At 36.7% G+C, this 26605-nt stretch overlaps 2 long non-coding RNA genes across 2 annotated transcripts; both read left to right on the top strand.

The window, feature by feature from the left end:
- Positions 1-839: 839 nt before the first annotated feature.
- On the top strand, positions 840-5401 carry LOC146732677 (uncharacterized). The gene is made up of 2 exons (XR_014926748.1): positions 840-1243; positions 5158-5401. It is a non-coding gene; the product is annotated as an uncharacterized LOC146732677 (long non-coding RNA).
- Positions 5402-12226: 6825 nt separating this feature from the next.
- On the top strand, positions 12227-13107 carry LOC146732676 (uncharacterized). The gene is made up of 2 exons (XR_014926784.1): positions 12227-12391; positions 12864-13107. It is a non-coding gene; the product is annotated as an uncharacterized LOC146732676 (long non-coding RNA).
- The last annotated feature ends 13498 nt before the right edge of the window (positions 13108-26605 follow it).

The raw sequence follows: 26605 nt of genomic DNA, 5'->3' as shown, positions 1-26605 counted from the left end.
TCCATATTTCAAATTTTTCAAAATCTTGTATTTTACGTTTACCTACAATTGTACTGGCTTAAAATTGAAGCAAACTGAAGCGAGTGAGGAAAAAGAGGAGAGCTGTCAATCCCCATGTGCCATTACCGGGTATATCTGTGACATGAAAAAAAAAATGACCATTTTATTCATGTAATGAAAAATTAAATGATCATTATAATACCCATTAAAAAAATAGATTGTCACCCACTCCATCATTAAATAAAAAAATACTATTATTCTGACCAGTGTAAAAGTAGTGGTCATTATAACTACCAGTTTGAAAATACTGGTCAATATTTTGACCATTAAAAAAGTTCTGGTTGATAATCTGGCCATTAAAAAAATAGTGGCCATTACAATGGCCAGAAGTGACTTTTTGAAGGGGTCTGAGGGGTGAAAAAAACAGAGTTAAAGTGAAATGAAAAATTATTATAACCTCCTCACTAACCTAAAAGCACAAATAAATATTCAAAAGTTGTGAAAATTAAAACTTTCCGAAACGCGACGGAATTTCCGAAAGTAATCCGGACGCTGTTATGCATATCATCAATTAACAGCGTCCGGATTACTTTCGGAAATTCCGTCGCATTTCGGAAAGTTTTAATTTTCAAAACTTTTGAATATTTATTTGTGCTTTTAGGTTAGTGAGGAGGTTATAATAATTTTTCATTTCACTTTAACTCTGTTTTTTACACCCCTCAGACCCCTTTAAAAAGTCACTTCTGGCCATTGTAATGGCCACTATTTTTTTAATGACCAGAATATTGACCAGAATTTTTTAAGTGGCCAAAATATTTACCAGTGTTTTTAAAATGGTGGTTTTAATGACCCATGTTTTTTATACTGGTCAGAATAATTACAATTGCTTTTTAAATGATGGAGTTGATGACATTTTTTTTTTTGATGGGCAGTATAATGGTCATTTTATTTTTCATTACATACATAACATGACCAGTGTTTTTGTTCATGTCACTAATATAATGGCCCAGAAAAAAACCTTCTACCTCGTGTGAGTCAATATACATGTGGGAATTTATTTTTTCAAGTTTCACTGGCGCTTGCAAGTACACTTAAATGAAATTTCGCGAATAATGCCTCGATCCCCAGTGAAATTTTATAGTAACGCTGATGCCAGTGACTGCTAGTGGACTACATAACCTGCAGAGTATTTAGATGGTGTTGAATCATAGGACGATTGCAGTACTGCAACTGGCACATCAAGGTATGAATTTGTAATTATTTTACCATTTTACAATGGCTTCAATACAATATTAGATACTTTTGTTGTTGTTTATGTAACAGGATAGTCTTTTGGGGCTTTCGTTTTTTTTCTTCAAAAATTATATAAATTAAAAAACACTGTCGCATTTGCTTTATGTACTATCATACCTATTTTTTGGAAAAAAATAAATTCGCAAGTTTTTGTTCAGTTGTGGCTCACTGTGTAAGTACTGTTTCATTATCATTCATAATTGTCAAACAACAAGCTCAAGTAGGTGTTAATGAGGATTAGCTCCTATGTTTGTTAATACAAGAAAAGTATAAACAAAGGTTATTTCCAGCTCCTGAAATCTGCAAAAAAACATCAACGTAAAATTTGTTTCCATTCATGGCAATGTTTTCAAATTATTAATATAATTTAACTGACTGCAAAATGTTTTTTTTTTCAAATTTTCAAAGATTATGTATATTGTTTTTTTTTTCTCTTCAGACAATACCAGCAATAGTGTACTGTACATTATGAAATCTCACTTAGTAACCATGTATGCACTATATATATTATTCCCATAACGTCAAATACCATACAGAATCCCTTTTTCCTGTAAACTAGTATAGATGATATATGCCCACAGTGTGCAACAGTTCATTTTCTTTGCGCACAAAAAAAAACTCCCATACTCAAAATAACTTTTAATTTAGCATGGATTTAAACTAAATTTCAATTAAATCTAATATTCTTTGCCCATCTTTGAGCCTAATTTGATTTGAATGAGTTGTAGAGATCAATATAAAAGGGAAGTGAACCTAAATGTATGCGCCTAAGGAAGGAATAAACAGAAGACACTTATTAGTAGTATTCACGCAGAGCTCTTCAGCAAAGGCTAAGAGGTCCAATACCTTAGCCTGTGCTAGAAAAAATTTGCATAAACACAGGCTAAGAAATACTAAGTACAGAGTAAAATCTGGTCAGTCCAGAGCCTTAGCACAGGCAAAACAAAACATGCATGAGCGCTTAGTTCGGCTAAAAAAAACCAATGTATTCAATGTTCATTTAGGAGATTTACTACTATATTCATAACTTTTTATTTCGGTGTGCCATTTCCTGCATGACAATCAATGTTAACACATATAGAGAGATTTACTCAAGAAAAAAATGACCTGATGATGAGACTCTGTGCTACTTCCTGTTATTCTGCAATTTGCACTTTCTGAATTTGCTTTGGTATTGTTTTATAACTGTAGAACTAACCTTCCTAGTTCCTCTAACTGAGCAATCATAGTTAAAATTCCTGAAGATTTTGCCTATTCTTAATAAGTTTGGGTGTTCCTTACCCCGTGCTAACCATCGTTTCCTTCTGTGCATGAACTCAAACATTAGCTTACGAGATTAGCTTAGATCTTAGCCTGTACATTGTGTAGCATGAACACTACTATTGAAGATCCAGGGGGCAAATGGGTGAAAATTAAACAAATTATGATGAAGGTGCAATATGCAGTCAGTAAAAGTCCTGACCTGGGTCAGTCAAATTGATCAAAACTTGGACAAAAAATATTTAGTCTACTGTGGAATACTTTATTTTCGCTGGAATTAATTTTCGCTGAAAGGGCTTTTTGGGTGTTTTGTATGGAATTTATTTTCACTGATTTTTGTTGAGTTTAATATGAAATATAGGAAAAAAAGTGTATTCGCTGGATTTTATTTTCACGAAATCATCCCTTTAGCGAAAATAAATTCCAAGCCAAAATAAAGTATTCTACAGTGTATAACAGGAACAGGGGCATGCTACTGTGGGTATCTCTTTCAAGTAACCTTAGTTATAGTCCTCTACTAAATTAACACCTTAGAGAAACTGATAATAAATCTATGTCAACACCACTGTTACATCCTCCCCTGTTTCATAAGCCAAACATGGCTGCCAGGAAGTAGCTACACAAAATGAGACAATTTTGTGGTTGGAATATAATCAGAAAAATTAAATTTGATCAAAACTGAATAGCCAAGTCCATTCTATTGATGCGAGTGAAACTAAAAATTAATAGTTTTTATTCCACTATGAAATCAGGAAAGGCAAACAAAAATGTTAAGTTTTCTCTGCAAGGAAACAAAACTGCCTAAAAGTAAACAATGACCTGTCAAAATTTGTGTCATTATAACAAGTGGATTTTTCATCATATTTAGAACAGATATAGCATAGTGCACTCGTTATACACTGACCAATGGGAATACTACTGGTAGTAAAAACTGTTTCAGATGTATAAATCTTCTAGGGAGGTTATAACCCGCATTGTACATAGGAAACTTGGATTTTCTTTTGTATCAGACAGAAGTTGCATGTCCCTGTTTTTTAAGGTCCATGCTTAAATCATAACCATCTGAATATCATTATATCATTTTTCAAACTAAACTGTTTTTATATTTTTAATATCATTTTCTTGATTTTGAAAAAAAATATAGAAACAATATTACACTTACCATAATTACTCTATTAGTATTAGCAGCACATGCGCTTAGGTAAATTACAGGGATCTTCAATGGTCGAAATATGTAATATTTTCATGATTTAGTATCCACAAATGTAATTTTAGAGCAAATATGGTATTGTACTGGATCATAATTATAATACAATTATTTATTTTGTAAAAGTACCAGGGGATCGATGAAGTTGTACATTCATGGTAGCATTCCCATTGTGGAGGGACTCTATAATTTTGTATGTACACAGCTTCCTACTTTGGGAGACAAAATCATGCAGCTGCATTGTTACATAACATTCTTTTGTCTCTTGTCTTGTGGGAAGTTAAATCCCCCTATTGTTCTCAGAAATTAGGTTCCTAAGTACAGCAATGTACTGTCCTAGTCTCTCAAGAGACAAACTGTGTGTATATATGGCACAACCCCTTAATATATTCGGTTAGGAAACAATTTTATTTTATTTTATTCTGTTGTCTAGATGCATTTTTCGATATTTATATTTTTTTCAATCAGAATGTACAGGGTATCATTTTTTTGGGTTACATTGTACATAGGAAACTTGGATTTTCTTTTGTATCAGACAGAAGTTGCATGTCCCTGTTTTTTAAGGTCCATGCTTAAATCATAACCATCTGAATATCATTATATCATTTTTCAAACTAAACTGTTTTTATATTTTTAATATCATTTTCTTGATTTTGAAAAAAAATATAGAAACAATATTACACTTACCATAATTACTCTATTAGTATTAGCAGCACATGCGCTTAGGTAAATTACAGGGATCTTCAATGGTCGAAATATGTAATATTTTCATGATTTAGTATCCACAAATGTAATTTTAGAGCAAATATGGTATTGTACTGGATCATAATTATAATACAATTATTTATTTTGTAAAAGTACCAGGGGATCGATGAAGTTGTACATTCATGGTAGCATTCCCATTGTGGAGGGACTCTATAATTTTGTATGTACACAGCTTCCTACTTTGGGAGACAAAATCATGCAGCTGCATTGTTACATAACATTCTTTTGTCTCTTGTCTTGTGGGAAGTTAAATCCCCCTATTGTTCTCAGAAATTAGGTTCCTAAGTACAGCAATGTACTGTCCTAGTCTCTCAAGAGACAAACTGTGTGTATATATGGCACAACCCCTTAATATATTCGGTTAGGAAACAATTTTATTTTATTTTATTCTGTTGTCTAGATGCATTTTTCGATATTTATATTTTTTTCAATCAGAATGTACAGGGTATCATTTTTTTGGAAGTATATCTGAGTTGCATAGGGGAGAAGATGTCATTTTATCGACATTGCTATTTGTGAGGACAGAAATATGCCAGCATACACAGACACCACAAATTCAAAATTGGTTACAAAGTGTATTAATTAAAAACTGGTCATTGTAAACTAATAGCAAACTGAATTATTTTTTGCAGATAATGACAATTTAAAAAAAGGAAAAAACTATATATATGGGACGTAAGAAGTTGAAGAACCAGAATTTATGGACGTTAAGGGAAGAAAAAAGTTTAACCAGTATTGATGGATGCAATGGTTTAGCATTTACATGTTTATCAGTTTTACGCTTGCACACAGATTTTCCAAGTTCCAAGTGTGTAGAGTCACTGTACATTGCTTTTCTATGTTTTCCCTCAAATAAAAGTGACATCTTTCAACTGATATTTCAAGATTTTCAGTTATCTTATATACTGTGGAATACTTTATTTTCGCTGGAATTAATTTTCGCTGAAAAGGCTTTTTGGGTGTTTTGTATGGAATTTATTTTCACTGATTTTTGATGAGTTTAATGTGAAATTATTCCCTGGATTTTATTTTCACGGAATCATCCCTTCAGCGAAAATAGCGAAAATAAATTCCAAGCGAAAATAAAGTATTCTACAGTAGTTCTTCTTGCTGACCCTTTTGTATACACCCACACTCACTCCACAGTCTTTCATCTTCTTAATAATAATTAACAGGAAAATATTATTGAAAAAATCCAGCAGAGATCAATAATAGGAAAAAAATTGACACGCCTACATCTTGGGGAAAAAAATATTTTACACTAGAAAAAGAATAGCACAAAACAAAGAGGAGAAAAAACATTTTGCACAGTCCCCTCCTTAAGCTAATCGCCTCTCAAGAAAACTTGATAAATATCTGGAGGAGTATGACATTGCAAACCTAAAATACTATTATCCACTAAAACAGTCTCTATGGCTGTGTACTACATCAAAAACAAAACATGGCATACTTTTAATATTGCTTACATATACTTGTTTTGTCTAATGTTTTCATTAATTATTCAATTTCTGTACTTCATGTGTTTGTACACTGAGCTGAATAATTAAGATGATGTTTTGAAGCAATGTTTTAACCCCCTCCCTCCCCCATATGACTTTTTTACTTTGCAAAGCTGTACCTCCCAGATCTTTAGTTGTTTATGCATAGACAGTCTTTGGTTATAAATTATTTACTTTCCAGTCATTTTTTGAAGCGTAAGCCTTTGTCATACTTTCGGCTGTGGTGACTGTCACTATGCTTTTGTTTCCCTTTGGTTAGCTCATGATGGTTAGCTAAACATATGAACGTCTTGTTAAAAATCACACTTGGAAGTAAGAGTTTCTAATGGAATAGCAAGCAATCTAATCTATTCCTGAAATTGTTAAATTATATATAGTGTTATCTGGAAATGTAAAAATAAACTTCTAGAAATGTGTTATTCAGTTCAAAAAATAAACTGGCTGCATGCAGAATCTCAGAGAAACAATTGCATGTACATGCAGGAATAGATGGATGTTGCAGCAGCAGAAGTTTGGGCCTGGACATTCCAGTCACATTTTTAAAATGATTTTAAATAATGTATGTATTCTTAACAAACTGTTACATGAGAGGGGGCAGAGCATGAAATAATATTTTAGTTTTGAAAACTATACAAAGATGTGTGTTCCAGTTCAGTAATTCAATACCTTTGATGAGCCATTATTAATACCACACTAAGGGTTAGATTTGAATAGATTCCTAGTGAGATTGGTGCATTCTTAATTAAAAAAAAACTTAAAAAGTTTTACTGCTACTAAATTATACATATGTTTGGTATAATTTATTGTAAAACATTAATGTTATTGTGAAAATAGTTTTATACAAAACAGTAAAAATTTGCCAAAATCCTTGTATGTGTTGCCAGTGATATGCTAGTTTCCATTGTTATTTAAATGTACTCATCAGGGAGGTAATCCATTACAAAACATCACTGATCCACAGTAGTCTGGTTTCAGGCTACACCAAAAATTAAGTCACAGTCCTTAGAGGGACTTTGACCAAGTACAGGCTAAGATTTAAGCTAATCCCAAATGTTTGCATATCAGCTATACTCAATTGTGTTCACTCACAGGAGGGCCCAACAGTTATAGCACAGGCCACAGTCTTGAGGGTCTGTGCACTGGCTAACACCCAAACTTGTTTCCCAAGGGAGGCAGCAATTATGAACAAACAATTAAACAGCAATGGTACAGTGCCATAACTAAACCAACCACAAATTATCGAACCAACCACCATATATTTTTCTCCTTTAATATTTTTTTTTCATTCCTTTTCCATGTTTTATTGATTTATAATGCTTATAATGTTTCGTTTTAAACCATTGTGGTGCTTCCAATACGAGTTTGCTGATAGTTGATAGAATGGAATTTTTGTGACGTTGATTGGTACACTCAGAAGCACAATATCACATGTGCAAATTTACATTACACCCCAAAACGGCATGTGCGCCCATGCGAAACACCATATCTTCGACTTCTGGAGAAGTTGTCTACGAGTATCCCACCAGTCATTACTCCGTACACGCTTCCACACTGATTGGGTCGCTGTAGTAGAGCATACAACAACTCCAATTTGGTTCGCTGTCTACGACATGCACTAATAAAACTCTGCATTCTGTAACGCCGTTATATACTGTTCCTGTGCATCCAAATAAATCGGTCCATCTTCGCTCGTGTTCCAGAGTACGTCGCTTCATAAATTTTAACGAAAAATGTCAGCAGCAGAAATTTTGCGTTCGTAAACAGCTGCTTAACAAAGGTCATCTCGCACCGACTGATGGCGCCCCTTAGCTCGTGCTTAGCCAGTACTTCATGTAGCATGAACACTACTATTGTCCAGCATTATAATACCGTGAACAAACAAACGTACATGCCATTCACTGCTAAGTCAGCTAGCTAGCTACACACATGGAACTCTATGCTAGACCCCCCCCCCCACATATAACTTACTGAACCACCCAACACCTTTTTGTACACATGCAGTAGTCGTGGAATATTTTCACAGATATTTTTCATATCGCATTAAACCATTCATAATAGAGAAAATAGCAGAATATAAAAATAAAGCAGAGCATCATGGGTATTTTTAGTTGATTGTGTCTAAGCCACTTTAAAATCACCTTCCATCGATCCTTCAACATAAACTTCTACAGTTTATAAGACACATTATGAAAAGTTAGGGACAACGTAAAAAGATCGATGTCGGATAAAAAAACTTATTTCCTTTAGTTTGGGAGTGGGGGGTTTTGACCTCAAAAAGTTTCCATCCTACAAAAACGATTTTATTTTTTAATGAAGTCAAAAAAATCTTGGAGTATTTGTAGTTGTTGTTTTTTTCTATCCAATCATGGACAGAAATAACCGAAAAGGAAAAAAAAAACAGAAAAATGGTTTGGTTTGAGTGTCAATCTGTGCGTCAAATGAATTGCATTTGTAAAATCATTTTACACCCACCCGACAATCAACTGCTATGCAATACTACTGTCCGATTATCAATTTGTATTTAATGGTGAATGTAGTCTGACGCCATGACCGATATTTATCAATTAAGTTTCAGTGGGGGTAGGGAGGTTTGGGGTTTGTTATCCGACATCGATCTTTTGACGTCGTCCCTTACTGGTTAAGTATTTCAATGTAAAATGTTATAGTTTGGGTGTATTTGAAGCCTGAACTTTAGTTTTTTGTCATTATTAAAATGGGAATTTTGTTTATGTTTGAGCTTAACCCCACTCATAAAGACATTCTTTTTTCGGATTAATAACTCGCTGTTTATGTGACTTTTTTTTGTGGAAAGTCAGTTGCTGAGTATTTTGGGGGTTGCACACTGTTCGAATGTTCAGTAATGAATGTCTTGCTTGTTTGTTCAAGGTATTATAATGATAGACATTGCCTTTATAAGAACAGGAAGTAGTACAGAGTCTCATTGTCAGTCCATTTTTATCTCAAGAATAATGTCACAGAATGTGCTTGTATTGATTGTCAAGTTTAGTATAGTTATGAATAAGAATAGTTATGAATATAATAGTTAAATTTACGAATGGACATCAAGTACGATGGTATTTTGGGTGATCAGCCTGGGCTCATGTTTGCACAAACTTCGTTAGCGCCTGTGATAAGGGTCTAGACCGTATTTTGAAAACAGGTCATCTTCTATGTTTAATAACCTATTGCATTACACTATATATTATTAAGCCAACAGTATCAAGTGCATGATCTGTTGTGATTTTAAAAAAATTAACCCAAAACTTCATATTTTTTCAAGATATATAATTCCATATTTCAAATTTTTCAAAATCTTGTATTTTACGTTTACCTACAATTGTACTGGCTTAAAATTGAAGCAAACTGAAGCGAGTGAGGAAAAAGAGGAGAGCTGTCAATCCCCATGTGCCATTACCGGGTATATCTGTGACATGAAAAAAAAAATGACCATTTTATTCATGTAATGAAAAATTAAATGATCATTATAATACCCATTAAAAAAATAGATTGTCACCCACTCCATCATTAAATAAAAAAATACTATTATTCTGACCAGTGTAAAAGTAGTGGTCATTATAACTACCAGTTTGAAAATACTGGTCAATATTTTGACCATTAAAAAAGTTCTGGTTGATAATCTGGCCATTAAAAAAATAGTGGCCATTACAATGGCCAGAAGTGACTTTTTGAAGGGGTCTGAGGGGTGAAAAAAACAGAGTTAAAGTGAAATGAAAAATTATTATAACCTCCTCACTAACCTAAAAGCACAAATAAATATTCAAAAGTTGTGAAAATTAAAACTTTCCGAAACGCGACGGAATTTCCGAAAGTAATCCGGACGCTGTTATGCATATCATCAATTAACAGCGTGGCTCACTGTGTAAGTACTGTTTCATTATCATTCATAATTGTCAAACAACAAGCTCAAGTAGGTGTTAATGAGGATTAGCTCCTATGTTTGTTAATACAAGAAAAGTATAAACAAAGGTTATTTCCAGCTCCTGAAATCTGCAAAAAAACATCAACGTAAAATTTGTTTCCATTCATGGCAATGTTTTCAAATTATTAATATAATTTAACTGACTGCAAAATGTTTTTTTTTTCAAATTTTCAAAGATTATGTATATTGTTTTTTTTTTCTCTTCAGACAATACCAGCAATAGTGTACTGTACATTATGAAATCTCACTTAGTAACCATGTATGCACTATATATATTATTCCCATAACGTCAAATACCATACAGAATCCCTTTTTCCTGTAAACTAGTATAGATGATATATGCCCACAGTGTGCAACAGTTCATTTTCTTTGCGCACAAAAAAAAACTCCCATACTCAAAATAACTTTTAATTTAGCATGGATTTAAACTAAATTTCAATTAAATCTAATATTCTTTGCCCATCTTTGAGCCTAATTTGATTTGAATGAGTTGTAGAGATCAATATAAAAGGGAAGTGAACCTAAATGTATGCGCCTAAGGAAGGAATAAACAGAAGACACTTATTAGTAGTATTCACGCAGAGCTCTTCAGCAAAGGCTAAGAGGTCCAATACCTTAGCCTGTGCTAGAAAAAATTTGCATAAACACAGGCTAAGAAATACTAAGTACAGAGTAAAATCTGGTCAGTCCAGAGCCTTAGCACAGGCAAAACAAAACATGCATGAGCGCTTAGTTCGGCTAAAAAAACCAATGTATTCAATGTTCATTTAGGAGATTTACTACTATATTCATAACTTTTTATTTCGGTGTGCCATTTCCTGCATGACAATCAATGTTAACACATATAGAGAGATTTACTCAAGAAAAAAATGACCTGATGATGAGACTCTGTGCTACTTCCTGTTATTCTGCAATTTGCACTTTCTGAATTTGCTTTGGTATTGTTTTATAACTGTAGAACTAACCTTCCTAGTTCCTCTAACTGAGCAATCATAGTTAAAATTCCTGAAGATTTTGCCTATTCTTAATAAGTTTGGGTGTTCCTTACCCCGTGCTAACCATCGTTTCCTTCTGTGCATGAACTCAAACATTAGCTTACGAGATTAGCTTAGATCTTAGCCTGTACATTGTGTAGCATGAACACTACTATTGAAGATCCAGGGGGCAAATGGGTGAAAATTAAACAAATTATGATGAAGGTGCAATATGCAGTCAGTAAAAGTCCTGACCTGGGTCAGTCAAATTGATCAAAACTTGGACAAAAAATATTTAGTCTACTGTGGAATACTTTATTTTCGCTGGAATTAATTTTCGCTGAAAGGGCTTTTTGGGTGTTTTGTATGGAATTTATTTTCACTGATTTTTGTTGAGTTTAATATGAAATATAGGAAAAAAAGTGTATTCGCTGGATTTTATTTTCACGAAATCATCCCTTTAGCGAAAATAAATTCCAAGCCAAAATAAAGTATTCTACAGTGTATAACAGGAACAGGGGCATGCTACTGTGGGTATCTCTTTCAAGTAACCTTAGTTATAGTCCTCTACTAAATTAACACCTTAGAGAAACTGATAATAAATCTATGTCAACACCACTGTTACATCCTCCCCTGTTTCATAAGCCAAACATGGCTGCCAGGAAGTAGCTACACAAAATGAGACAATTTTGTGGTTGGAATATAATCAGAAAAATTAAATTTGATCAAAACTGAATAGCCAAGTCCATTCTATTGATGCGAGTGAAACTAAAAATTAATAGTTTTTATTCCACTATGAAATCAGGAAAGGCAAACAAAAATGTTAAGTTTTCTCTGCAAGGAAACAAAACTGCCTAAAAGTAAACAATGACCTGTCAAAATTTGTGTCATTATAACAAGTGGATTTTTCATCATATTTAGAACAGATATAGCATAGTGCACTCGTTATACACTGACCAATGGGAATACTACTGGTAGTAAAAACTGTTTCAGATGTATAAATCTTCTAGGGAGGTTATAACCCGCATTGTACATAGGAAACTTGGATTTTCTTTTGTATCAGACAGAAGTTGCATGTCCCTGTTTTTTAAGGTCCATGCTTAAATCATAACCATCTGAATATCATTATATCATTTTTCAAACTAAACTGTTTTTATATTTTTAATATCATTTTCTTGATTTTGAAAAAAAATATAGAAACAATATTACACTTACCATAATTACTCTATTAGTATTAGCAGCACATGCGCTTAGGTAAATTACAGGGATCTTCAATGGTCGAAATATGTAATATTTTCATGATTTAGTATCCACAAATGTAATTTTAGAGCAAATATGGTATTGTACTGGATCATAATTATAATACAATTATTTATTTTGTAAAAGTACCAGGGGATCGATGAAGTTGTACATTCATGGTAGCATTCCCATTGTGGAGGGACTCTATAATTTTGTATGTACACAGCTTCCTACTTTGGGAGACAAAATCATGCAGCTGCATTGTTACATAACATTCTTTTGTCTCTTGTCTTGTGGGAAGTTAAATCCCCCTATTGTTCTCAGAAATTAGGTTCCTAAGTACAGCAATGTACTGTCCTAGTCTCTCAAGAGACAAACTGTGTGTATATATGGCACAACCCCTTAATATATTCGGTTAGGAAACAATTTTATTTTATTTTATTCTGTTGTCTAGATGCATTTTTCGATATTTATATTTTTTTCAATCAGAATGTACAGGGTATCATTTTTTTGGAAGTATATCTGAGTTGCATAGGGGAGAAGATGTCATTTTATCGACATTGCTATTTGTGAGGACAGAAATATGCCAGCATACACAGACACCACAAATTCAAAATTGGTTACAAAGTGTATTAATTAAAAACTGGTCATTGTAAACTAATAGCAAACTGAATTATTTTTTGCAGATAATGACAATTTAAAAAAAGGAAAAAACTATATATATGGGACGTAAGAAGTTGAAGAACCAGAATTTATGGACGTTAAGGGAAGAAAAAAGTTTAACCAGTATTGATGGATGCAATGGTTTAGCATTTACATGTTTATCAGTTTTACGCTTGCACACAGATTTTCCAAGTTCCAAGTGTGTAGAGTCACTGTACATTGCTTTTCTATGTTTTCCCTCAAATAAAAGTGACATCTTTCAACTGATATTTCAAGATTTTCAGTTATCTTATATACTGTGGAATACTTTATTTTCGCTGGAATTAATTTTCGCTGAAAAGGCTTTTTGGGTGTTTTGTATGGAATTTATTTTCACTGATTTTTGATGAGTTTAATGTGAAATTATTCCCTGGATTTTATTTTCACGGAATCATCCCTTCAGCGAAAATAGCGAAAATAAATTCCAAGCGAAAATAAAGTATTCTACAGTAGTTCTTCTTGCTGACCCTTTTGTATACACCCACACTCACTCCACAGTCTTTCATCTTCTTAATAATAATTAACAGGAAAATATTATTGAAAAAATCCAGCAGAGATCAATAATAGGAAAAAAATTGACACGCCTACATCTTGGGGAAAAAAATATTTTACACTAGAAAAAGAATAGCACAAAACAAAGAGGAGAAAAAACATTTTGCACAGTCCCCTCCTTAAGCTAATCGCCTCTCAAGAAAACTTGATAAATATCTGGAGGAGTATGACATTGCAAACCTAAAATACTATTATCCACTAAAACAGTCTCTATGGCTGTGTACTACATCAAAAACAAAACATGGCATACTTTTAATATTGCTTACATATACTTGTTTTGTCTAATGTTTTCATTAATTATTCAATTTCTGTACTTCATGTGTTTGTACACTGAGCTGAATAATTAAGATGATGTTTTGAAGCAATGTTTTAACCCCCTCCCTCCCCCATATGACTTTTTTACTTTGCAAAGCTGTACCTCCCAGATCTTTAGTTGTTTATGCATAGACAGTCTTTGGTTATAAATTATTTACTTTCCAGTCATTTTTTGAAGCGTAAGCCTTTGTCATACTTTCGGCTGTGGTGACTGTCACTATGCTTTTGTTTCCCTTTGGTTAGCTCATGATGGTTAGCTAAACATATGAACGTCTTGTTAAAAATCACACTTGGAAGTAAGAGTTTCTAATGGAATAGCAAGCAATCTAATCTATTCCTGAAATTGTTAAATTATATATAGTGTTATCTGGAAATGTAAAAATAAACTTCTAGAAATGTGTTATTCAGTTCAAAAAATAAACTGGCTGCATGCAGAATCTCAGAGAAACAATTGCATGTACATGCAGGAATAGATGGATGTTGCAGCAGCAGAAGTTTGGGCCTGGACATTCCAGTCACATTTTTAAAATGATTTTAAATAATGTATGTATTCTTAACAAACTGTTACATGAGAGGGGGCAGAGCATGAAATAATATTTTAGTTTTGAAAACTATACAAAGATGTGTGTTCCAGTTCAGTAATTCAATACCTTTGATGAGCCATTATTAATACCACACTAAGGGTTAGATTTGAATAGATTCCTAGTGAGATTGGTGCATTCTTAATTAAAAAAAAACTTAAAAAGTTTTACTGCTACTAAATTATACATATGTTTGGTATAATTTATTGTAAAACATTAATGTTATTGTGAAAATAGTTTTATACAAAACAGTAAAAATTTGCCAAAATCCTTGTATGTGTTGCCAGTGATATGCTAGTTTCCATTGTTATTTAAATGTACTCATCAGGGAGGTAATCCATTACAAAACATCACTGATCCACAGTAGTCTGGTTTCAGGCTACACCAAAAATTAAGTCACAGTCCTTAGAGGGACTTTGACCAAGTACAGGCTAAGATTTAAGCTAATCCCAAATGTTTGCATATCAGCTATACTCAATTGTGTTCACTCACAGGAGGGCCCAACAGTTATAGCACAGGCCACAGTCTTGAGGGTCTGTGCACTGGCTAACACCCAAACTTGTTTCCCAAGGGAGGCAGCAATTATGAACAAACAATTAAACAGCAATGGTACAGTGCCATAACTAAACCAACCACAAATTATCGAACCAACCACCATATATTTTTCTCCTTTAATATTTTTTTTTCATTCCTTTTCCATGTTTTATTGATTTATAATGCTTATAATGTTTCGTTTTAAACCATTGTGGTGCTTCCAATACGAGTTTGCTGATAGTTGATAGAATGGAATTTTTGTGACGTTGATTGGTACACTCAGAAGCACAATATCACATGTGCAAATTTACATTACACCCCAAAACGGCATGTGCGCCCATGCGAAACACCATATCTTCGACTTCTGGAGAAGTTGTCTACGAGTATCCCACCAGTCATTACTCCGTACACGCTTCCACACTGATTGGGTCGCTGTAGTAGAGCATACAACAACTCCAATTTGGTTCGCTGTCTACGACATGCACTAATAAAACTCTGCATTCTGTAACGCCGTTATATACTGTTCCTGTGCATCCAAATAAATCGGTCCATCTTCGCTCGTGTTCCAGAGTACGTCGCTTCATAAATTTTAACGAAAAATGTCAGCAGCAGAAATTTTGCGTTCGTAAACAGCTGCTTAACAAAGGTCATCTCGCACCGACTGATGGCGCCCCTTAGCTCGTGCTTAGCCAGTACTTCATGTAGCATGAACACTACTATTGTCCAGCATTATAATACCGTGAACAAACAAACGTACATGCCATTCACTGCTAAGTCAGCTAGCTAGCTACACACATGGAACTCTATGCTAGACCCCCCCCCCCACATATAACTTACTGAACCACCCAACACCTTTTTGTACACATGCAGTAGTCGTGGAATATTTTCACAGATATTTTTCATATCGCATTAAACCATTCATAATAGAGAAAATAGCAGAATATAAAAATAAAGCAGAGCATCATGGGTATTTTTAGTTGATTGTGTCTAAGCCACTTTAAAATCACCTTCCATCGATCCTTCAACATAAACTTCTACAGTTTATAAGACACATTATGAAAAGTTAGGGACAACGTAAAAAGATCGATGTCGGATAAAAAAACTTATTTCCTTTAGTTTGGGAGTGGGGGGTTTTGACCTCAAAAAGTTTCCATCCTACAAAAACGATTTTATTTTTTAATGAAGTCAAAAAAATCTTGGAGTATTTGTAGTTGTTGTTTTTTTCTATCCAATCATGGACAGAAATAACCGAAAAGGGAAAAAAAAACAGAAAAATGGTTTGGTTTGAGTGTCAATCTGTGCGTCAAATGAATTGCATTTGTAAAATCATTTTACACCCACCCGACAATCAACTGCTATGCAATACTACTGTCCGATTATCAATTTGTATTTAATGGTGAATGTAGTCTGACGCCATGACCGATATTTATCAATTAAGTTTCAGTGGGGGTAGGGAGGTTTGGGGTTTGTTATCCGACATCGATCTTTTGACGTCGTCCCTTACTGGTTAAGTATTTCAATGTAAAATGTTATAGTTTGGGTGTATTTGAAGACTGAACTTTAGTTTTTTGTCATTATTAAAATGGGAATTTTGTTTATGTTTGAGCTTAACCCCACTCATAAAGACATTCTTTTTTCGGATTAATAACTCGCTGTTTATGTGACTTTTTTTTGTGGAAAGTCAGTTGCTGAGTATTTTGGGGGTTGCACACTGTTCGAATGTTCAGTAATGAATGTCTTGCTTGTTTGTTCAAGGTATTATAATGATAGACATTGCCTTTATAAGAACAGGAAGTAGTACAGAGTCTCATTGTCAGTCCATTTTTATCTCAAGAATAATGTCACAGAATGTGCTTGTATTGATTGTCAAGTTTAGTATAGTTATGAATAAGAATAGTTATGAATATAATAGTTAAATTTACGAATGGACATCAAGTACGATGGTATTTTGGGTGATCAGCCTGGGCTCATGTTTGCACAAACTTCGTTAGCGCCTGTGATAAGGGTCTAGACCGTATTTTGAAAACAGGTCATCTTCTATGTTTAATAACCTATTGCATTACACTATATATTATTAAGCCAACAGTATCAAGTGCATGATCTGTTGTGATTTTAAAAAAATTAACCCAAAACTTCATATTTTTTCAAGATATATAATTCCATATTTCAAATTTTTCAAAATCTTGTATTTTACGTTTACCTACAATTGTACTGGCTTAAAATTGAAGCAAACTGAAGCGAGTGAGGAAAAAGAGGAGAGCTGTCAATCCCCATGTGCCATTACCGGGTATATCTGTGACATGAAAAAAAAATGACCATTTTATTCATGTAATGAAAAATTAAATGATCATTATAATACCCATTAAAAAAATAGATTGTCACCCACTCCATCATTAAATAAAAAAATACTATTATTCTGACCAGTGTAAAAGTAGTGGTCATTATAACTACCAGTTTGAAAATACTGGTCAATATTTTGACCATTAAAAAAGTTCTGGTTGATAATCTGGCCATTAAAAAAATAGTGGCCATTACAATGGCCAGAAGTGACTTTTTGAAGGGGTCTGAGGGGTGAAAAAAACAGAGTTAAAGTGAAATGAAAAATTATTATAACCTCCTCACTAACCTAAAAGCACAAATAAATATTCAAAAGTTGTGAAAATTAAAACTTTCCGAAACGCGACGGAATTTCCGAAAGTAATCCGGACGCTGTTCAATTGTAAAGATTATTATTTTTACTACGAGCGTACATGCCACACACTGAGGTGTTTTTAGTCATTTGGAGCGTCTGAAATGCCCGTAAAGTTTGATTTAAAATATGCGGTATGTTGTTATTGTTATGTCGGCGATACAACAGAGATCAAATATTCAATAAATTGTTGCTTTGATAAATGTATTTCAGTGACGTATATACAATAACATACAATTCAAAACACAAAATGGCCGTTATGATTTGAATAAATCGCCGCTTACACAAAATGGCGATTGCTAGTCGCAGGTCAAAGGTGCATGAGCTGACCGGTTAATGGTAGCATAGTGATTGTTCCTTCAGAATCGTGATCGGTAGACCCAACTCAAATCCTACCGTAGGCTGAAGAGCAAAAACGGTCGACTTCTACTGTTGGTCATTATTGACATTAAACCTGTACGTGGTTGTTTGTGATTATCTTATATCTTATAATTTTGCTTCCTTAATCTCGTCTGCTGTAACGAATACAATAAATCACAACAACACAATAAGTATGGTTTCCCTGACTTTAATAAATAAATAGTACGAGGTGCTAATCACTTGAACCAGCGAGGAATGGGAATATACAATAAATGAATGAAATCAGAGATTTGGTCGATGTTGCAGGAGACACTCTAGTTTATTTTATCTTAATTGCCAACGACACTGGGTTCAGCACATTCCGATATGTTTCACAATCACCATGCAACTGGCATTATGCCACGGGGGGGGGGGGGGGTCAGGAATGCACGTATCTCAAATTCTGCTGCCAACACAATACAGTGACTGTATCAGCAGTCCAAAAATAAACATGTGCAATGGGTTGTTACAAAGTATCCATGCGTACTTTCGATTCACACGCCAAAGCATATGTATACAAAGCAACATATCGGGCGGCGTTAGTGTCGGTTTTCACGGTATCTAACCATGGGGCTGTAGAGGTGGCTATACGTCATCTTCAAAGAATGAGATGTTCGCGTACATTGAATGCATGATCTCACATGGGCCAATGAATCAGTGTAGCTAGGCGTGTACTTTGCCTACACAATAAAATGAAGGAGATTAAATAATCCGGGTCAAAGCAGGCCATAACAAATGACTGAGTGTTAAACAATGTGATATATATATCTAGAATATATAAAAAAAAGTCTATGTGATATTTTATTTTAAACACGATCTACATACCCATAGTGATAACAATATTCTCATTGTGCCTGCAATCTCTTTGATATATGTTTAAACAGTTCTGAATGTGGTTGGGATATAATATTACCCCCCCCCCCACACACACACACACACACACATTATTAACTCATTATCACATGTCTGGGACCCGCCACAATATATCAAACAACAGTATGCCGTCGCTCAACGAATGATATCACGACTGGACGTGTTGGTGGGACAATATCAGGATGTTTTCATTTTTTTCCGTTTCACAGGGTCAGAATTTACAATGGCATAGCTTGAAATGATATATTTAACTTTACTACTTATACCTTAAAATCCATCATAAAATTTAATTCCCTTATTAGAGACCGACGCAAGTTGTGGAGAATGACCGATCTTTGCAATACCAGACATAGTCAGCTCAAAATATTTTTTTTTCTCATTCTTACCGCAGTTAAGCAAAGAAAACTAATATCAGAAATAATGTTGAATATGTGGTATTTTTGGGAATTAAACAGCCACACTACATCTCAGAAGTTTACCTCAGAAAATTAAAAAAATACATGGCTAAACTACCCATTAATAGTTAAACTATAAATATATATCTATATTTATCTTATATATACTCTTATTTATGAGAATTCATCAGCTTGAATACTTGTCAGCACAACTTGTCATGATAGTCTAAACTTTTGACTTATTGTTTAAGTTACTCGTTTTATATTGAAACTGGATCGCATATTTCGGTTAACGAATATAACATACAATGAAAAGGTTATGCCACCACTGTCAAAACTCTCACAGAGACTACATATCCATATTATGAAACGCCATTTGATTTAGGACTGATTTATTACCCTCCTTATTCATATTAGTGAATCGAAAGTCTGGGGAATCATTGTTAGATGTTGATATAACTAACATACGTTTGACCATAAGATATCTAGACATCAAGATGGCGGCGTCCATTCTTTGAATTGAAGTCGAGCGAGCAGCACAAATCAACGCCGGAGACATTTGTGTTCTACAAGAACTATAACAATGCGTACAAATAAATTCGTGAATTGATGTACTCCTTCAAAGTAGAATCCAAAGATATAATAATACATACGAAAGAAGTGATAACTCCCTTCCCGTGTCATCTGTGCTTATTCAGATATCGATTTTTTATTGTGAACTTTCATCCATTGTATAGACAGGTACTGTCAGTGAACATTGTGTGTAAAATCGCAAAAACGAAGAATATAGTGAAAGACCACATTTTTATTTGGTGTGAATGAATAGGACGTGTGCGTTGTGTAGAGAAACTGCTGAAATCATAGACATTTTAGTTTACTACATCACCTACCAGAAAATCCGTGGAAATAATAAATTTCATTTATTACCCGTTAGGCTTAATTACAGATTACAGCCCCAAACAGAAACTAATAGAGAATATACCTGGATCCAAAGAGAACACCCAAATGTAGCATTCTTAAAGAAAAAGCCTCGCCTAAGGGGTCACCCCCAGGGCGATCATGCACCTGCTGCCTGCAGTTTCTCAATTCACTTTAGTTTCTGGTGCATGCAGAACAGGTTTTTTTTTTTTGCAAGCGTGTACGGAACTAAAGAGGCAGATTACAGTTTCTTTACTGGGCTTTCCTAGAAATTTTGTGTTTGGCGATCAACTCTGACTCCCGACATCACTGTAAGGCCTTTCCCTTTTTGTTGAATCGCCAGCTCAGTTTTGAATTCGCTTGATTCTTTATTGGCGGGAAGAATTTTCTCGTTTTTTCTCGACCTCATTTCTAATCTTTTCCTAGACTGTATAATGCCTAAGTCAACGAAAAAGACTAAGAACATGCCGTCAAAATCGTCGCCACATAAGTAATGCTCTTTCTGCCACTCGGTCATGCCGTTTTGGATCCGCATATTTGGGTTGCGTGCAGGACTTGGGTTTTTGCCTCAAGGGCATTCGCGATCTATGGGATTCCCAAGTGTGGAAACTCTTTGAGGCAAGGTGGAAGGCAAGCGATCGCGAAAGGATGGTAAGCGTCTCACTAAAAAGGGAAAATCCCCAGTCATGGCTAGCGATGTGCCTGATTGTGAAAATTTTCTCCCTCCCCTTGAGAACCGATACAAGGCTTGCCTCCTATTGCAAACTGAGGGAGATTGAGAGTTGCCAAGGACCGACTCTCTGCTCAATGTAGTGGAATCAACAATCGAAGCAAGACCTTCACAACCGTTCACCAGTGGGGTGACAGAGGAGTCAGTCGCTATCTTGGAAGTACTGATGGCGGAACTTTCTCCAAGTGTGGTGTCAGTTTCTCCATGCGATATGACCAAGGTGGAAATTTACCGTTTCACTGCTTTTGTCGAGGGATCAGAGTTTCCAGTCACTGCTGTTACCGATGTCGGTATACAGCGTATTTCCACTGGGGTGCTGACATCAATGCCGAGTACTGAGGTGGGATTGGTACGGTCCTTCATGGCTAAACCAGTCCAATCCACCATGTCTTCATCAGTACCGACGCAGGCTTGCTTACATGAGTACAGGGGAAGACCTCATTGTCTTACCCTACTGATGTTAGTCACGATGAAAGGGGCTCCTTCTATGATGATGAGATCACTTGGAAAGCCTGGATGTGTGAACTGCTCCCAAAGTGAACTCCCTCCTGCAGTCATGGGGTACAACGCAGGAGGACCTGGGGAGGGCGAGTCCAGTGAGAGGGGCACAGGCTGAAATACTGCCTGACTATGGTCAGATGTGACCATCCTACTGTTGGTCTATCAATTGAAGGATCGGGGGACATTTCACATTAGTGGGAAAGGGAGCGTCAACTTCTCCTATAGAGGGGGACCCTCTTTCTAGAAGGGAGCGTCCCCTAAGACACGGTCCAACCAGGCTTCGTTTCCTGTGTTTCACCAAGCCGGGCAGAGTGCCCCAACTTTTGACTCTGCGAGGGAGGACTCTAGTGTTGGTACCCTTGTGCAGGGTGGTACGCAGTCCCTCTGTGGGGCGCACCTACGACTTCTGTAGCAAGGGGGTGGGCGAGTGCTTCGTCATCTCTCGCCCCTTCCTTGTCAGGACAATCACAGGCTACCCAACCAAACCGGAGCCCAGCTGACTCTTACTAATATGCATTTATGGTTGCAGCTTGTCAATCAAGCAGTGCTTGGCGTGAGATTTTTGTTCCGCGTGGGGCCGGTGGTTGGACCCGTTTTCATCGGTGCTCCCCTCTCCCACTGCATGCGTGGAGACACCCACTGACCAACTCCCCTGGGCACCTTGTGTGGCCCAGGCTATGGAGGGGAGATGGAGGGAGTGATTGGTACCCTTCGAGAGTAAAGGACAATAAGACTGATCCTGGTTTTGAATCAGTTCTGTCCAATGCCTGCCGTTTAGGGGAACAGATACCCCATTGAGGCTATGTAAACCATCAAAGAGTCCCTGGTTTGGGATACTCATGCAGTACCGGAGCCTTCTCCACGATCATGGTACTCATGCCTTTGTTAAGATGGGTTGCGCGGATCTGGACGGCTGTGTTGCGTGGTAATTTGACCGGAACCAGAGCCTGCAGGTGCATCAGGCTTTACAGGCAAAACTTAAACCCATCAATTGTTTAGAATGGGTTACTTTGGCATTAGAGCATCAATTCACGCTGTGGTTTGGTGGTTGCTGAGGATCAATATATTCAATGGAAGCAATCGTCCTTGTTGGCCAGGGTAGCTAGTCCTTCTGGCCAGCAGTTCAAACCAAAACTGCAAGGCGGCTCAGCCAATAAGTCCTCCATTCTGCACCAGAACCAGCGAGCATCAAAGCGTGGTGGATCAACTGGGTCACCTGTCTAAACACACCCTGGGGAAGATGTAGAGTGCCGTGCACAAACTGAAAGGGTGGACGGTTAAGCTTGTAACTTTGCCCTCAGAAGGGAGATACCAGCTGCAAGAATGGTGGATGAGGATGTGAAAATATGCAGTGCTCAACTCCAATGACGCCAGCCAATCGCCGGAGGGCACTGACAAAAGCATCCGGAAGCGATTGTGCTCAACAAACCCCTTCAGCTGCCTAAGGTCTAGGACAGGACGTCGTCACTAGGCGTACCGCCCCTTTCTCCAGAAGGCTGGCTACTCCCTGCCAGGTCATCTCAGCCTTGACCTCGTCCCTCGGTAGAAGACCAGAGGGGAATGAGGAATCAGAGGAGGAGGAGACCAGAGGGGACTTTGTTACCCCAGAGACTCTGCTGCGAGTGTTCAGGGGTCAGAAACTCTCCTGCGCCAAGCTGGTGTTTGCTGCTTGAGGCACAATCTTAGGAGTGGGTGGGGGTCCCAGAACTCCAGCCTCCAGCACAGGAGGACGAAGACGGGGAGTCTAATCCTGAGGACTCTGGAGTCGTACCACCATCCATGCCCAGGCAGCCAGTGAAGCCTTTAAAGAGATGTCGTAGCTCCAAGGCCCCCAGAAGTGCCAGAACGTTCTATCACCAGTGCCAGAACTTCCTGCTAACAATCTTCTTCTGCCCCTTAGACCCTTCTGACCACAAGCACATAGATCCTCGCTGGTTCCGGTCCTAAGCAGGGCACTTATTGCCTGAGCCGCCCTGTGGTTTTGGTTTGAACTGTTGGCCGAAAAAGGCAAACAACCCAACAAGAATGATTGCTTCAATTGGATACATTAATCCTGAGCATCCACCAAAACAACCACCGCATCAGCTAGCCGGCCACATGTCCAAGGCAATCCCAATCCTTGCAACCCGCCTCAACAAAGGCATGAATACCAGGATGGGGTGGGGAACCCGTGAAGAAGGCGGTGACACCGCACAAGTATCCCAAATAAGGGACCCGTTGATGGTTTGCATAGCCCTGATGGGGTATCAGCTCCCCAATGGGAGGCATGGGACAGGACTGACCCAATCCAGGATTAGTCTTCTCATCCGTCTCCCGAAGGGTACCAATTACCCCCCTCCATCGCACTCTGAGCCCCTCCATAACCTGGGTCATACGAGGTGCCCAGGGGGATTGACGAACAGATGTCTGAGAAAGGGGAGTGCCAATGAAAAATAGTTCAAAGGCAACTCCCCTATCCAGGAAGGTGGGATGACCAACAGAATGCACTAAAACAAGTTTCAAGCCAAGCACTGCCCGGTTCACAAGCTGCGTTCTAAACTGCATAATGGTAAGGGTCAGCTGGGCTTCGATTGGATGCATACCACTCTGCACAGGGTTATCAACACTGGAGCCCCCTCACAGAGTAACAAGTATGGGCACTTTGCATGGCCTGGTGAAGCAAAGGTAACAAATCCTGTTCCGACAATGCCTGAGGAAGGTGTGGGAATATCGGCGTAGGGCGCCCCCATCCAGAGGGTTCCCCCTTCATAAGTGGACGCTCTCTTTCCCACTGATGTGAGTTGTCCCCCCTGATCCTCAAATTGAGGATGGGACACATCTGACCCGAATCCTGGCGGAGAAGGGACAGGCAGCACAGCCCGTCTCCCTCCCACCGAACTCTTACCCCCCATATTTTATTGTTTGAAAAATTCCAAAACTAAGTAGCTCAAGTGCAAATTCAGGCTATCAAAAAAGCTGCTCAAAGTTTCAGGATGTTGTGCTATATAGTTTGGGCGTTTAGAGCTTGCAACACACTGTTGTAATAGAAAAGGTGGTAGTATGTTTATGCAGCAGATTTAGGATGCTTGACGTTCTAAACATTCTACTTGTTGATTACAAAGATAACTGTTGCAGTTATTGATATACAAATTTGAAGTCTAACAAAAGATATTATAGAGATTGTGGAATTTAACATGAAGCTGACTAAGCTGCCAATACACTCTGGGATTTCCGGCCAATCTTCTGCAATATAGTCCACAGCTGATGCAGCCAACTGCAACTCTGAAATGACTAGTCCTTCAACGACATGCACATCTGATCTGGTACAGGAGATAATAATCCAACTACTGTGAACATTGTTATTGATCATCAGTGGCATACTTAGTACAAGCCCACTTCATCTGCTTGTGCAGATTTCTTGGATGACCCTTGATTCACAGCAGTGTGTACTAACTGAACCCATTTTCTGAATGCCCCTGGTTCCATAGATTGTCAGCATCATCAATTATTATCCCATAATCCAAATGACATCAGTGAATTTGTAAACCAAACCTTTTATGAGACGTTAATCATGTAAGGTAAGAACAACAGTCAACAATCACAATGTATATGAAACATCTAAAATTCAGTCTGGCGTGATACTAAAATACCCCATTAAAATTGAATTGACACATAAGAAGATAGTGATATGACATTAAAATAAGGAAGCCACAGATGCTAAATAGTCAATCAACTGTTGCTGAAACTTCAATGACTGATCATAATGCAATGTTGCCATCAGCATTTGTGAGCTATATCACGTGTGGGGGGGGGTTGCTGTTGCTATTGATGATATATTGGCTGATAGCATACAGATGAGCCCTTCAGATAACAGTCCTAACATTCTCCAAAAGGTATTTTGATTCTGTTCATGAAAGTGGTCACTGTGGCGACAGAGAGTGATAGTGATCAGTGAGCTATCGGTGGCCAAGATGAAGTTACACTGCACCTTCAGGACATTCATTCAGTGGCATTATGCTTGGTTCATTGGGTGTAAAAAGTCGGAGTTTTTAATGTAGTTCTATGTAGGCTCCTACTTGTGAAACTAGCACAGGTAGGGTTAGTGCTATTGTCATGAGTATAAATGTTATAAAATGTTTATTCCCACACTATGTATATATGCTTCGAGTTTGATACTCCGTTGACAATGTTATGATTGAATAAACATAAAGGTGAAATATTTGGCAAGATGAACAAGTCTTTTTGATGATCAGCGTGATTGATGGATGTGATCAATTCCACACTGAGTACAAAAAGAGTACATACTACATCAATATCATCAGTGTTAAAGTATGAATGGAGAGATGTCAATACTTGAATGTGAATGAAATCAGACAAGCCATGCCTGAGAAACGGTTGATGACATATTCAATTGTTATTTTTTAATGTTCTTTAAAACAAAAATGATCGCTAGTCAGTCGATGTTCAACCAAATTAAAAGCAAGTCGACGAGCATCCCATCATAACTTGTATTTGTATCAACTACGAACAAGATCAGTTTAGGCATGTCCGAAAAATTACAATACACACATGAATGGACGTAAACCAAAACTAGTTATTGTTTCTGGCTTCATTGCATAGAGACTAATTATGATAGCATTATTTTGCAGCTTATTGATTATGTGTATTGTCATGAATAAATAACTTGGATGTCAAGATGTGGAATTGAGTAGAAATCTTATTGTATAGTGAACCACTTTAAAATACTTGGAAATACTTCGGGCGACGTTCGACCTAGAATTAATATTGTTAGCGGTTTAATACCGAAGACTAGCATAATTGAATACAGCATAAACTGTATTACTAATGACCGATCGAGTATTTGCCCATACAAATTGTGTAAACTTTTGAAAATCCCCCACTAGTCATTTGTATAGACTAAGTTTGGTAACATGTGCCTTCAATAAGAAACGACATGTGTTATTGAAGCCCACTGACATTGTGACTAGTGATACAAAGTTTACGTTCGGTTATTTAACTAAGGTTGTAACCAAAGTAATACATATTGGTTATTAATGTTTTAAAAATATTTGTGTTCTCCTCATACATGTTAAACTAATGTTGATGATGTATTTCCAATGAGTGCCGAGCAACGGCTGAAAAAGGTGTTACCGCTCAATGCAAGATCAAGTGTGATGACCTGTTGCTATGACAATAAATAATTAGACGGAAGCATGATTTGAATCTGGTTAAAAAACAATTAACAAATGAACAAAATTGA

This window comes from Saccoglossus kowalevskii, chromosome 17 (genome assembly GCF_978046115.1).
Source record: "Saccoglossus kowalevskii chromosome 17, keSacKowa6.1, whole genome shotgun sequence".
Taxonomy (NCBI): Eukaryota; Metazoa; Hemichordata; class Enteropneusta; family Harrimaniidae; genus Saccoglossus; species Saccoglossus kowalevskii.
This window is presented reverse-complemented; position numbering and strand designations above follow the sequence as displayed.